The following is a 15,794-nucleotide window of genomic DNA, read 5'->3' as shown; positions in this document are numbered from 1 at the left end:
GTCAATAATCCTCAAGAAGTTCATCTCAACCTTGTTAATGATGCTTTGGTTATCTTGACCAAAGAAAAGTTCCTTTCTGCAATCAATCTACTGATTCATCCATCTGTGAAGTTCTTTACTCCATCAATGGCGGATGTCACCACTGCACTGTACCAAATGGGCTATCAGAAGAAGATAAAGGGTATTGGTGAATTTAAGAAGCGCCAGTTGCTTGCGATATGGCAATTTGTCTGTCATTTTATCATCCGCAGTCTTTTCGGCAGAACCGGAGGCACAGACAACATGGGATTAAAGCTCCTAGAACTGGTTTGGAGCATCTTCACTGACCGTGATGTGAACTACGGTAAGATTCTATGGGACAATTTTCTCCAGTACATTCCCAAGGAGAGCCCGAGGCAGAACCCATCTGAGCTTACTTTTGCTCGATTCTGGTCCTTGTGCATATCAGATCTGCATGTGGATGCCAAGATTGATATGGGTGACGACATCAATTTCTTCATCACCAAAGACTTAAAAAGGTACAACCCTTCTTCTGATCAAACTATTTTTGGTCCCATCCGCAGACTCCCTACCCACATCCTTAATTCTCTTGGTCTCGAGATTGTTGATGTCTCAGACCACGTTCAGGCTACAGAAGGTATTGACCCATACCTTCCGACCCCGCCTCTTCCATCCGTAGCCTTAAACCCTGAAGGTACCGTAGTTCCTTCTTCTACCACTCTTTCTAACGTCTCTCAGAGATGTAAACATAAGGTTTCTTCTCTTCATGGTCCCCGCACCACAAAGAAAGCTAGCACTCCCAAGAAGGATGCCACCAAACCATCAAAGAATAGAAAATCACCACCAGTTATCATAACTGTTGAACCAAGTCACCATGACTCCGGTAGTGACTCTGAAGAAGACAACCAACCCATCTCTATCCTTAAGAAAAGGAAAGCTGATCCCACTAGCCAAATGCATGACCGGACTGATACACTAGCCTCTCCACAGGCTCCGGTAGTCTTTGGGATGCCTGCACATCCATTTGTCGACATCATACTTTTCCTTTTAGACTCAGAAAGTGAGTCTGAATCAAAATAGAGAGGAGACTCCCCTCCAGTACATTCCCAAAGGGATATTACTAGTTCTTGCCCTAAAGTCTCCAGGGCTTCCCGCCTGCATATTTTTTCATCCGAGGAGTTGAACTCCATCCTCTTGAACGTCACCCATACACTCCAAACACAATCCCATCCGCAAGGCACTTCTTCCGCCTTTACCAGAATTGAGCCGAGGCCAAACTTGACCACGGGTCAAGGAGACCAAGGAAGCTCAGTAAATCCTACTCTGCTTACATTACATTCAGGTGGTTTAGGCACGGTGAGCACAAATGTGCAAGGATCCGTGAACCCAAGGGACACCTTGGTGTGTTTTTCAGGAATTGACGGAGAAGACTTTAATGATTCTTGGAGCAGACATCAACCCTATAACGAGGTTGAAGCCAAGAAGTATGCCACTTTTCGTAGGGCATTTCAATCTCACAAGGATCAGCAGATCAAGCAACAACATCTAAAAGAACAAGAGATTCAAGCTGTGGCAAAGGATTGGGCAGATGCCATCAACAATGCCAATACCGTAGCCAATATCCTGAAGGTTCAAAATGGATGTCCGTAATGGCAGACAACGTTCAACAAGCTCAACAAACTGCTACTGATCAGCATGTTCATCAAGCTCCTCCTTCTCCAACTACTGCATGTTCTCAGGATGAAGAACCTGACATCGAAGTGAGCTCTGCTCCAATCTATGGCTTCGATGATGATGAACCAAAAGAGGTAAACAAACCCTCTCCTTCAAATGACGACTTGATGATGTTCGATGAAGACGAAGAATCTAGTGGGTCTCATCACTCCACAACTAAGCCAAAAGAGGAGAAGAAGAAGAAGAAGAAGCACGTTGTCACAAGAAAATAATTCCTAAGTCTTCAAGCTAAAGTATATCAAATCTTAGCTGCGGTCAAGCCTAATCAACCGCAACCAGAGGACAGCCCGGGACCGCAGTCCCTGATGAAAAGAATCGAAAGACTGGAAACACGAGAGAGATTGGCTGCGGATCCCATATCTTTAAAAGTTGAAATGGGGATCAGATCACTTGACAAAAATCGTCAAGCTAATCATAAAGAGTTCATGGCTGCTGCTGAACGCCTCATCTCTGAGGTTACTACCATCAAATCCGACCTTCAAACAGCGATTTCGGATCAAGCTTCACACTCTGAGAAGTTATTTGCTGAAACTCATACTGCTTATGAGTCAGCAATCTCCGTTCTCCAAACAACTATCACAAGAATGGAACGCTCACTCTCCACCAACTTCCATGCTCCGAAGATCCTTCAGCTCATAAAGGAGATTCACCAACTACTCTTCAATCCCTCCATCCCCAATAACTAACAACTGGCAGAAGAGCTCAAAGCTCAATTTCAAACCGTTTTTGACAAGGTTGATGGCCTTCGTCAATGGCTTGAGGAGACTCCGGGTCTGGACTCCTCAAGAAGGGGAAGTGAAGAAGTCCATCACTCCAACCAATCCCTTTCACATCATCAAACTCCCCCGGTCTCAACTGAAAAAATTCCCACACCGCAACATGAAACACAACTATCACCGCAACCATCTCATCACAACTCCCCTCTCCATAATACTCCTGAAAAACCAGAAACTCCCCCACACTTCAAGAATCTATAGGAGTATATGTCGTCTCCGAGCTCAAACGATTCTCCTGCTACTGCTCAGAGAAAAAGAGACTGGAAGGCAGCCAAGCTGGCCGAAGAAGTATGGAGACTCTGCGGATTCGACATAGTTATGGATGAATCCTTGATAAATTCTTGGATCAATCCTCACAGAAGACTTCTTGATGATGATTATATCCCTCATCTCACATATGCGGAACCCCCTCAGACGGATACTGGGATGTCCCAATCTCACCGAATGCCAGATACTTCACTGTATTTGAGCAGTTCGTCGTAGCCTTCCGGATGACAAAAGACTGCCTGTGGAGTTCGAGAGACTTAGCCAATTCTATGCTAAGCACGCCTCTCCAGTTGAACACATATGGTCCAACGATAAACCATCCGCAGTGAAGAATTAGAAGATCAGAAAATTCATGAAGGCTGAGTTTATCCAGTACACCCTGACCAGGAGGGAGCATGACTACATCTGCACCCAAGATGATTTTCCGTGTATGAACCCGGAAGAAGTGTTTCTCATCGCCAAAGTCTTTCAGCACAAGTCTGAGAAGCATCCGAAGATGAAGATCGCTCTTGAAAGGGTAAGTAATTCTCTTTAGGAAACAGTCTATGACTTCGCAAAAATAGATGCAGACATTCATCCCATCATCTCCAAGATTGTTGACCTGCCATTGCTTGACCCCGCACCCATGCCTACCGAAGGCTATGAAGAAAGATCCTTAGGCGCAACCAACTATCCTGAGTTGGGAGTCATTTTTAAGAGGAAGACTGACAACGTCAAATATTTTATTCCTATGATTGCCATGCACCGTCTCACCAGAAAACAACTTGAGATCTGCCGCAATGCAGTTGAAAAATCCAAGCATACAACCGTAGAGGTCAAGTTTGAAATACTATGAAGAATCAATTGGTTAGAGAACGTCACAAAGTTTTGGTGGATACTGATCAAGTTCCTTAAACTTGATAGCTGATTCAAGTTAAAAAGGTCACTTAGGGGGAAATTGTTGAATCAAAAAGTGACCCTCTTGAACTTTTGCTACCGCAGTGCCCAAGCCACCGCAGTCAAGCAATCTCTTCATCAAATGTTATCCGAAGTCTTCAGCACCGTATTCTATGTTTTTTACTTAGTTTATTTTGTCTTTCTGTAATACACTCTAATATCCAGTATACCTTGCATGGCTACTCTTAGAGTTGTAAACTTCTCTATAAATAGAGATCATTTCCAATGTATTCAGAATAGGTGTGTGAATCTCTTATAAAATTCTAATACACATCTTCAGATTCTCATTCTATCTTACTTATCTTAGCTTCTTACTCTCATCATCTCTCTTCGTAGAGCAAGTCACTTGTGACTTAATCACTAAGCTAGATCTCACTTACTAACTTGGTTTGAATGCATTCCTTGTTATGAATTTGCTTTTGTGTAGACTTGATATAACAATTGTTGTCATTTACTTTCTTTACTTTTCCGCATCTAACTCACTAACTTCTAACTCTTAATATTATTGTTGAGCTAACAGATCCTTCGAGATTAACTATTCCGCTATATAATTGTTCTAACTTTTTTTTCAAGTGTGTCTCAAAGTTTTTCTCTCAACAAAATGGTTAATTGTTAATGATTAGCAGAAGAATTGGAGCACTCTTTAAATTTATGTTTGCCAATTTCTTTCACCTGTAACAAAAACAAATGGATGTTATAACCTCAATCAACAATGAAACCCTAGGATTAACAACTTTCTCAAACTAAAACAATAACAATAAAGAACGCTATAAAATATTTTTTAATAACTTTTAACATTCTGTTTTTAGCCAAGCTTTTTTTAACTATCATAAAGTATACCCTTTTGATTCATTAGCAATAAAATGCTACCCAAGTTGGTCGTTTTTGTAACACCCGATTCCTGGTATGTCTGTTATTCAAGTATTTTTGATGTTTTCTTTGGGACTCGACGAGTTGGAGGCCCAACTCGTTGAGTAGAGTCGAGATCCGCGGACAGTTTAAGTGACCTACTCGACGGGTCGGGAGACTGACTCGACGAGTAGGTGTTTGTTGAGTGAAACCCTAAATATCAGGGTTTATACCCTATTTAAACGCCTTAACTCATCCTCCATTGTCCCTATCACTCCCAAGAAGTTGCATATCGAAACCCTAGCCGCTTTTATGTGATCTAAGGCCATTTTGGTGCATTTGAAGCTTGAGAAGAAGTAAGAGGCTTGAGAGTTCGAGCTGGGGCTTGAAGATCCTGAGATCTTACTCCATTTTTAGCTTAATCAAGGTAAAGTGCCCCTATTTTGGTCTTCCATTTGGTTATTCATCCTTAGGGATTAGATTTTGGGAACATTTAGGGCTTTCCAAGCCATTTTCGGATTTGTGGAGTGTTATATGGAGTCTAACCTTCATATCTGAGTTATTAGAGGGGTCTCATGGCATAAAGGTGCCAACCTTATGGCCATGAGAGCCCCATACATTTTATAGAACACTTCTTATGGATTTTTGAGCCAAAAACCCTTTGCATGAGCATTAAGTTTGGGACTTTACGTGTAAAATGGACATTAGGAGTCCAGATCTATGGTTTTGATGAGTTGAGACCCATCTAAATCGACTGTATAGTAATGTACATGGATGGACTCGGAGAGTCTGTGTGTATTGACCACCAAATCCTTTATGTGGATGGACCAGATGTTAGAGAGTAAACTCCCTTAGATATTTAGACGCAAAAAGGGACCTTGGAATCACGGGACTCGATGAGTCCAAGGCAATCTACCAATCTTTGAAGATAGACTCGATGAGTTGATCATACAACTCGGCGAGTCATAGACTGGACGTGTTCATATGAGGGAGATGAACTCGACGAGTTCAAGGAGGAACTCGGTGAGTCGGATGAAGGTGGTCCCGATGGTTTGAATGGAGGAGAACTCGTTGAGTTCTTGCTAGGCTCGACGAGTGGAGTCGGGGTTGGATGGGGTTAATGGAGTATGGACTCAGCGAGTCTGGTCAACTGGGTGTTGACGTTGATCAAGGTTGACTTTGACTGGTTATGGTATTGACCCTGGTTAGGGTCATATGTTATGTTTGATGACATGAGGATTGTCGTGTAGGGATTGAGGAGTCGAGGAGAGCCGACATTCACGCCAAGGATAGTTCAGATGCTACACGACATCGAGGTGAGTTACCTTCCAGTAGAAGTGGGTCTAAGGCACCAAGGCCGGCCCACTAATAGAGGAATAGTTGTGATGATTGTCTTTGTGATAATTGTCTGGTTATTGATGCTTGATATGCGAGTATGCTAGTTTGCTTGATATGTGTCTATACTAGTTTGCTATGTTATGTGAGATAGTATCAGTAGGATGGGACTAGTCCCCGATCCGGTCGTTAGGACCAACGGGTAGGTCGGACACCCCAAATATGTCTGACATCATGATTGTGATATGATATTATGTGTTAGTAGTAGGGGTGAAATAGTCCCGGTGTTCGGTTGAGATAGACCGGAGGGTAGGTCAGTACCCCAGAATGGCTTGACATGGGTAGGTCAGCACCCAAGAATGACTTGACATGGGTAGGTCAGCACCCCAGAATATCTTGACATGGGTAAGTCGGCACCCCAAAATGGATCGACATGGGTAGGTCATTGGGGTGCCCATAATGGCTTGACATGGGTAGGACGGGTGCCCCAGAATTGCCCGACAGTATGTATGCTATGAGATTATATGGTATGTGGTATGATGGGGGAACACACTAAGCTTTGTGCTTACAGTTTCAGTTTTGGTTTTAGGTACCTCTTCGTCGAAGAGGAAGGAGTCGGCGGTGTAGCAGCGCATCACACATGCACATACGATTTCCGCTTAGAGTTTTCTGGGATTGTACTCTGATATTTTATTACATTCAAATGATATGGTTTTGAGACATGATACTATGGTTTTATGTATTGATATGATTTTAGCAACGTCTTGACAAATTATTTTATAAACCACTAAATTTAAAATGAATTTTTTTGGCCTTGATTTTTGGGATGTTACAGTTTTTTACATAAAAGAATGTAGATAAGAATACATATAGTAAGATTATAGTACCGTCACCAAGCTTGTTAAATGTTGATGACCATTGCTTTATAGACTTCCTATATATTGAAAGCATCTTATCCTTATGCTCAAGAATGGCAAACCATGGTTATGTTTCTTTTTGCATAATGAGATTAATAGGTTAGGGTGCAGTAACAGTTCTCCCTTAATCATTAAAAAAAAACAATGGAGTTAAGAGTCAAAGGGAATATGAGAAACATATCATTTCTAAGTGTAACATCAAAAAACCGTATTGATTTGCATTAAACTAAAAAAAATCATTCACACATTTCATCAGACACGTGATATGCATCTAAGTTTATAGTTTTTTTTTTTTTCAAAAATACGGGCTTAATTAAACAAACTTAAATGGAGTTTGGAGATTCTAACAACCTTGAAATCAAATTATCAGAAGTCTTATAATTATACAACAACGTTGAAATGAAACATAAAGAAATTCAGATAACGGATAATCTGACTCTTTGTACCAGGATTCCCTCCCATATTAAACACTGTCAACCAAAATGGCTTCATCCTGATATCGCAATATTAGAAAATCAAGAAAATTACAAAAAAAAAATGAATAAGTGTATAAATAAAAAATATAAATTTGTAAACAAAGGTATGATAAACTAACATGCATATGAGGCAATCCATATGTTATAGTTGACCAATGCACATACAATAATCAACTAGAGAAATCTGAACCGGTACGATAGAAATCAGCAGTTGAATCCTGTCGACCAAGTCAGCAACAAATCGGAACTCAAGAGTACAACGATGGCTTTAAGGTTTGTCGTCCTCGTCATTTATCTGCTTTTTGCCCATCTCCGAATCGATCTGTCTCGAGGGAGCCGCAGTTGGAAATCGGAGGAGTGGCAATGTGGAGACGATCGATTACATTGCAGTCATCGTCGTTCTCTTTTGTTACTTCATGGAGGAACAAACGGCAAGAGAGTCAAGTGTCATTCGAAGAACGATGAAGCAACAGAGGATTCAAATTCTGAAGGGTTTCCTGAGATATTTGAAGCCGACGACGAAGTGCACGACACAAAAATTGGAGAAATTTTGTGACAAAGGAAAGCAACAGGAGAAGTTGCAGATAGAGGTATTGAGGGAAGAGTGAGAAGCGATGGATTTCAGATTCCCCATGCACCACAACCGAACCTCCAAATCATTCTCCCCATCACCCACAGTTTTCAGCAATACCGACTACAGAGCAAAAAAAACGTAAAAACAGAAGCCAGCCGGTGAAAAAATTAGTAAGCCCATAAAAGTTGAAAGCGAAGCCGATATATTTACCCAGGTTAAAAAAGTATTCTTCATAAGAGCATTGGAATTTAATTGTATATATAAATAAATATAATATATCGGATATGTTGGCGACTTGGTGACGTGTTGGCAAACCTAAATGGTGAATTTAGAGTTTTCGAAAGGAATGTTAGGACATCGAGAGTTTGTATATTTATTATCTTAAAGCAAAATATAATGAACTTATATATGTATAATCGATAACTCTTATAAGCGAAACAAAATATGGAATATGATGTCCGTGATGATTTATAATATTGGATACAACTTAAATTGTTATCTTATACATATTCTATAACAAATATTTATTCTTATGTTGAATACATGTCTTTTTATAAATAGAGTGTGACCTTTGTTGAAGCATGCTAAATGATTTAATCAAGTTATGTTATGTCTATAAAACATGAAAGATGCAAGAATGATGACTTTTATACATGCACATTATGTGGTTGCTCAAAAAACATTTAAAAAGGTATGTTGCACCAACTAAAATGGAATAACTCAAAGATTAAAAAAAGATATGTCGCACCTACTAAAATGGAATAACTCGTGCAATAATCTACCATGTGTAGTCTCCACTATTCAAGTATGATGGGTTCCTCACATGTCTCATACATACCATAGCATAGGGGGTGTGCCACAAGGTGATAAAATATTTATCACGTTAATGTGTGTAGTACATGATAACGATTTTGTTAAATGTCGTGTTATGCAGGTGATTATCATGTATGGAAATAGTATTATTTTCCTTGAAATTAATGACACTTGCTATTCTTGTTGTTTTGATGATTTAAAGACACAATTCCATTTTTTTTTTTTTTCATGTAGCTATTCATTTTCGTTTATGATATTATGCTTTAACACAACAGAGTTTTCAAGGATGAAATAAAAGTTTCAAAAAATAAATAGTTAAATTATTTTCAAATTGAATCACTTGGTGAGAGGAAAGTATGTACAAATATCATTAAAAGGGTAAGGGTGTTTGAGATTGTTTATTTTAGATTGTTTATTTAAAACAACTTATTAAAAATGTTTATCAGTTTTTTCGGTGTCAATGAAGTTTTATAAAAAATGTTTTGATTGCTTTATCCGGTATCAAAACATAATATTTTGATAAATTGTTTTTTAGTCAATGGCAAAGTCATGGTCAAAGTAAAGGGGTATCCCAAACTGATGAGTTCGGTTTCTCGATTTTCAAACTCGGTTTCGGGTTTAAACCAAAACCGTTCGGAAGTTTAATTGGTTGAGAATTAAGAAGCTTGTGTTGCTTATATAACAAAGTAGTTGTGACACCCATGTATTACATTGGTTAATTTTAAAAAAAAAATTAAGTATAAAGATCAAAATATTTAAAAACTTTGAATTTATAAGAAAATAAGAAAAATAATGAATTATTATAATACAAATGTTTTTTATCTTTTAAATTTAAACAAATAATTTGAGTTAAAAAAAAGAAACTAATGAGCTTTAATTTGAAGAATTTTGAAATTAAAAGATAAGTTTATTAATGAAATTGATATTTATTTATTGTTACATTTATTGTAATTATTACATTAAAATATTATGTGGACTTTAATCAAAATAGAGAAACTCATAAAATGACATGTGGAAAAAAAAATTAATTAAAAAAATCATAAAATGACATTTAGCAAATTGAATAAAAAATGACAAGTCACTAGAAAAAAATTTCATTTATTAGAGAGCATGTATATGAGTTATGTTTCATTTATGGCCGATATGGGACAATTTATTAATTTTAAAAAACAAGCCGAAAAAATTATAAACAAACTTAAGTTAACCATGTAAGGGCAAAGATTTGAAATTGAGAACTCAAACTTAAAAGTTTAACACTTTACCAATTAGCAGTGTTGTAAAAATCGGCCTAGGCGGCCGATTAATCGGCGCTTAGGCGCTAGGCGGACTGCAACCGACCATGTTTTTATGTAATCACTCAAGGTAATCGGGGTTGGTCAACACCGGTCAAACTCGGAGCTAATCGGACGTAATCGGATCTAGGCAGTTTAATTGGTTAACTTCGGTCAACGGATTTTCAAAAAAAATTAGGGGCAAAATTGTCAAAACTGAAAACTTTTGCTAGGGTTCGTTCTCACTTCACTCATTCCAACGCCATTGTGAAAAAGTTTTTTGTGGTTTCTCTCTCGACTTATAGCAAAAATCGAAGAACTTGAAGCTCACCCCCACCCTCGTCATCGCCTCTTACGGCCCGAATCCGTGAAATCCAATAACACCCTCCCGTTTCTCCTCCATCTTCGTTGCTTTTAGAGGCCTCATTTCTCTTCCGACAGTAGTCTTTATCATCTACACAGGTTAGTTTTTCAAACTTGATTTAAGCTGTCAAATTTCAATTTTATCTATTAACCTCGATTTAAGCTGTTAATCAACTGATTTGTGATGAACTAATGATGAATCTTAAACATCTATTAACCTTGATTTAAGTTCTGAATCTGTCGATTGTTCATGAGATACAGATGGAGGGATTGAAAACGAAGTCTCTCTCTCTCTCTCTCTCTCTCTCTCTCTCTCTCTCTCTCTCTCTCGTTAGTGATTGAATCAGATGGAGGGTTCTGCGAAGGGAAAGGTAGAGAGGGGAGAGAGCAAGGGTTGTTAATTTGCTTTCTAAAACCGTTTGTTCTTTGTTCATCCTTTTCTGGTTCGAGGTTTGGATTTGTGTCTCGGTTGTAACATGTAGGGCATAAGTGGTGTTGTGGTGGTGATGTTGGTTGAAATGAAAACGAAGAAGAAGCAACTTCGACATCTGCAACATCAAGTAAGCAATTTTTTTTTTGTAATTTGTTTTTCTGAAATCAGTTAGAGCTGATGTATGAAATCAGTTGACAAAAAAATTGTGTATGAAATCAGTTGAGAAATGAATTGTGTATGAAATCAAATTGTATCTACATGAAATCTTTAATTGTTTTGTGTATGAAACCATTTGCCCACCAAGTGTTTGATCAATTGTCAAGTGTTCGATCAATTGACAATACATAAGTTATTTGAAGCATTATTAAATGACCCTGCTTAGTGTTCTGGTTCATTGTGGAGATAAATGGAAAACATCTATCTCCTGGATGTTGATAATTGTGTTTGGAATCTTTATACCATGCATATGTATCAAATGCGGCGATCAAATATTGGGTGTTTGCAAAATTAGGACTTACCTTTTCACCGTGTATCTTGGCAGTGTATTGGTTTATAATGGTGGTGTGCATGGTGGACATTGCTATGCATTTATAAGGCCAACTCTTTCAGAAAAATGGTGAGTTCTAATATTTTTAATCATTTCTTACATGTATTTTTAAGTGTATTCACATGAGCCGTAATCATGGTGTGGTCTTGGTAACCATTGTTGCAACTAGGTTCAAGTTTGATGATGAAAGAGTATTCACTTAATGTAGATGATTTGTGATGTATTAAGGATCAAATCGGTTTTTTTTGTAATCATAGTTTGATGTTATATTTTTAATTGATATAATGTTATATTTACTAATGTTATATTTAATGTTACATTATTAGGATTAATGTTATATATATATATATATATATATATATATATATATATATATATATATATATATATATATGGGAAAAGTGAATATACCCTTAAGGGTATATAAGCTTAGGTACCCAAACTTACTATATTATATCGTTTTGTATTATATATTTAAATTGTAATTGTCTAATTGTTCTTATAATTCAACTTATAACTTGATTACTTCTAAGATTTTTATAAATTTCACATTTATCTTCCTCTTACATACTTTTCATTTTCAACTATAATATATATAGCCTAGTAGGTGTTCGGTAAAAAAAATATGATATAAGAGGAAGATAATAATGAAATTTCAAATATCTTCAATGTAAATCAAGTTAGGGGTTGAAGTTTAAGAACATATATCTACTGGATGTTGATAAGTGTGTCCGGAATCTTTATACCATGCATATGTATCAAATGAGGCGATCAAATATTGGGTGTTTGCAAAAATTAGGACTTTCCTTTTCACCGTGTATCTTGGCAGTGTATTGGTTTATAATGGTGGTGTGCATGGTGGACATTGCTATGCATTTATAAGGCCAACTCTTTCAGATAAATGGTGAGTTCTAATATTTTTAATCATTTCTTACATGTATTTTTAAGTGTATTCACATGAGCCGTAATCATGGTGTGGTCTTGGTAACCATTGTTACAACTAGGTTCAAGTTTGATGATGAAAGAGTATTCACTTAATGTAGATGATTTGTGATGTATTAAGGATCAAATGGGTTTTTTTTTGTAATCATAGTTTGATGTTATATTTTTAATTGATATAATGTTATATTTATTAATGTTATATTTAATGTTACATTATTAGGATTAATGTTATATATATATATATATATATATATATATATATATATATATATATATATATATATATATATATATATATATATATGAGAAAAGTGAATATACCCTTAAGGGTATATACTTTTCATTTTCAACTATAATATATATATAGCCTAGTAGGTGTTCGGCAAAAAAATATGATATAAGAGGAAGATAATAGTGAAATTTCAAATATCTTCAATGTAAATCAGGTTAGGGGTTGAAGTTTAAGAACATTATTATAAATATATCTAACAAAACTACTAATTATTGTGACTTTGGGTACCTAAGTTTATATACCCTTAAGGGTATATTCATTTTTCCCTATATATATATATATATATATATATATATATATATATATATATATATATATATATATATTAATAATTAATGGTCTCGGATTAATCCCTAGATACTGGTCCAACGTCTAGCGTTTTCTGGAACATTGCCAATTAGACAACTCAATATTTGTGTTTAATTTTCACAATGTCATACTATAATATGTATAATCTATAAAATGTTATATTAAAGGAGCCGAGAAAATAAAAGAAGATAAATGTTTGAAAGAAGATTTGAACTTGCAACCTCGAATAGGATTCCCTAACACCTTAACCATCTGAACCAACGACAACTTGTATTATTATCTTGCTAAATGTATCGATATTATATATAAATACACTACATAAAACAACATTTTTCAAAAAAATTTACACTATCGAAATTTTTTTGAGTGGTATCCCAGAATACCCCAGAATCTATTATAGATCCGCCCATGTTTTTAGTTTTGATAATTTCCATTTATAGATGTAAAATGACTAATAGTGGTTATATATATATATATATATATATATATGTGTGTGTGTGTGTGTGTGTGTGTGTGTGTTTTGATTGTACTCTAATTATTGTGTGGATATAGGAATAATTGTGGACCAATCATTTTAGTTATTTTAAGAAATACATTTATTCATATTATTAAATAAAAAAACAAAATAATACCATTTAATTAAAAGAAGGGTAATAATACATTTTCACTACTTTCAAATAAGGAAACACAAATTTAAAAAGAAAATTTTTGGATTTTAAGGGATTTTTGATAATCTTAATTTTGAATTTTGATTTATTTTTAATTAATTCAATTTTAATTCTGTTAGAATGATGTTTTATTATATTGTTTTTTTAATGATACTCTATTAAAATATTAATGACGAATAATAAAAATTTTGAACCTAAAATTGAATAATAACATTCTAATATTCAGACTGATACATTTTAATATAATTATAAAAATTCTAACAGAATGTCATTAGTACAAATTCATAAATATTCTGACAAACTGATACATTTTAATATAATTGTAAAAATTCTAATATAATGTCATCAAAATGAATATAACTCTTAAGAATGTCACCAAATGGCTCACTCTTGGGTTCTGTATTTGCTTTCTCTTCCCATCCTTATCTTCTTAGCTTATTTAATTTTACATTTCTCATCATCTTTTCCATCTCTTCTATTCCCTCTATTTCCTCTCTTTTTCACTCACATCTTTGGTTGCTTCATTCACATGTGTAACAACATAAATTTTCCAAACAATTTTTCATTTTTAAATCACACTTTTAATCATCAAAACAATATCAAAATACAATGTATCCAATGTTATCATAACAAAATAATTCCCAGAATCTCAAACATAATCTCTATGAGTGTGTACGGATCATGCCGGCATCTTTCAACGGTCCTCGCTAGTACCTGAAAGGCTGAAACACATAACACACCAGCTGTAAGCATAAATGCTTAGTGAGTTCCCCAAAATACCACATACACACATACGCCATTCCAGGCCATAACTCAGTAGGATCTTTCGATCCATATGTCTCAGGAGACTTCCATCCCGAATCCTGGTAGACCTTCCGGTCATACCCGTATCGACCTTTCGGTCTGTAACCTCTTGACCTTCCGGTCCATAACATACATAACATTCATAACACATACATATCATATAACAACATACAACTCATACATCTCATAGCATATAAGACCTTCCGGTCGCACACAGGTACCCTTCCAGGTACAGTATAGTGAGAAGACTCACCTCAATGAAGTCGGGTAAACTCTCGTGCTCGACGTCCCGACTTAGCCTCCTCATATTATTCAAATAACATCCTGATCAGAGTTGTCTCTTGATCTCATCTCTACAACTGGGTAGAAGGCCATTCTACCCTACCCTAAACTCTCCTGAATCAGTCTTGACCAAAACCCTAAAGTCAAAGAAAGTTAATGGTCAAACTTTGACCCGACTCGTCAAGTGAAAATGGGCGACTCGGTGAGTCCATGCGGGTTCTCTGAATCCTTTCAGCCTCTCTTGACTCGTCGTGTCATCCTTCCACTCGACGGGTTACAACTAACACGAATTGCGGGGCAACCTCGACTCAACTCGTCGAATCCACTTATGGACTCGACGAGTTGCCGCCATGCTCAAACTCAAATGATAACATATCTCATAACACATAATGTATGGGTATTTTGGGAAATCACCGTTTGGGCGTTGGCTGATCGTACACACTGCTTCCTTCTGTCTTTCAAAATCTTTTACTCCCTTAGAAAAATTGTTTATTTTATGAAAACTTTCTCAAATCCTCAGTTTGAGTTCAAATTCATCCAAAGATGCACCCGAATCCCTCAAACCAAGGCTCTGATACCAACTTGTAACAACGTAAATTTTCCAAACAATTTTTCATTTTTAAATCACACTTTTAATCATCAAAACAATATCAAAATATAATGTATCCAATGTTATCATAACAAAATAATTCCCAGAATCTCAAACATAATCTCTATGAGTGTGTACGGATCATGCCGGCGCCTTTCCACGGTCTTCGCTAGTACCTGAAACACATAACACAACAGCTGTAAGCATAAATGCTTAGTAAGTTCCCCAAAATACGACATACACACATACGCCTTTCTAGGCCATAACTCAGCAGGATCTTCCAATCCATATGTCTCAGGGGACTTCCGTCCCGAATCCTGGTAGACTTTCCGGTCATACCCGTATCGACCTTCCGGTCTGTAACCTCTTGACCTTACGATCTATAACATACATAACATTCATAACACATACATATCATATAACAACATACAACTCATACATCTCATAGCATATAAGACCTTCCGGTCACATACAGGTACCCTTCCAGGTACATTATAGTGAGAAGACTCACCTCAATGAAGTCGGGTAAACTCTCGTGCTCGACGTCCTGATTTAGCCTCCTCCTATTATTCAAATAACATCTGATCAGAGTTGTCTCTTGATCTCATATCTACAAC

The 15,794-nt window shown here is 36.4% G+C and overlaps 1 long non-coding RNA gene across 2 annotated transcripts; it reads left to right on the top strand.

Annotated features, from left to right (window-relative positions):
- The first annotated feature begins 10,206 nt into the window (after positions 1 to 10,206).
- On the top strand, positions 10,207 to 11,555 carry LOC145005778 (uncharacterized). 2 transcript variants are annotated; one of them, XR_013662679.1, is made up of 4 exons: positions 10,207 to 10,410; positions 10,573 to 10,871; positions 11,286 to 11,360; positions 11,461 to 11,555. It is a non-coding gene; the product is annotated as an uncharacterized LOC145005778 (long non-coding RNA). The 2 variants fall into 2 exon arrangements; XR_013662678.1 differs by having other exon boundaries at positions 11,286 to 11,548.
- The last annotated feature ends 4,239 nt before the right edge of the window (positions 11,556 to 15,794 follow it).

The sequence above is a fragment of the Lactuca saligna genome, chromosome 7 (genome assembly GCF_052625555.1).
Source record: "Lactuca saligna cultivar CGN05327 chromosome 7, ASM5262555v1, whole genome shotgun sequence".
Classification (NCBI taxonomy): Eukaryota; Viridiplantae; Streptophyta; class Magnoliopsida; order Asterales; family Asteraceae; genus Lactuca; species Lactuca saligna.
Note: the sequence above shows the minus strand (reverse complement) of the source record. Positions and strands in the feature narration are given on the sequence as shown.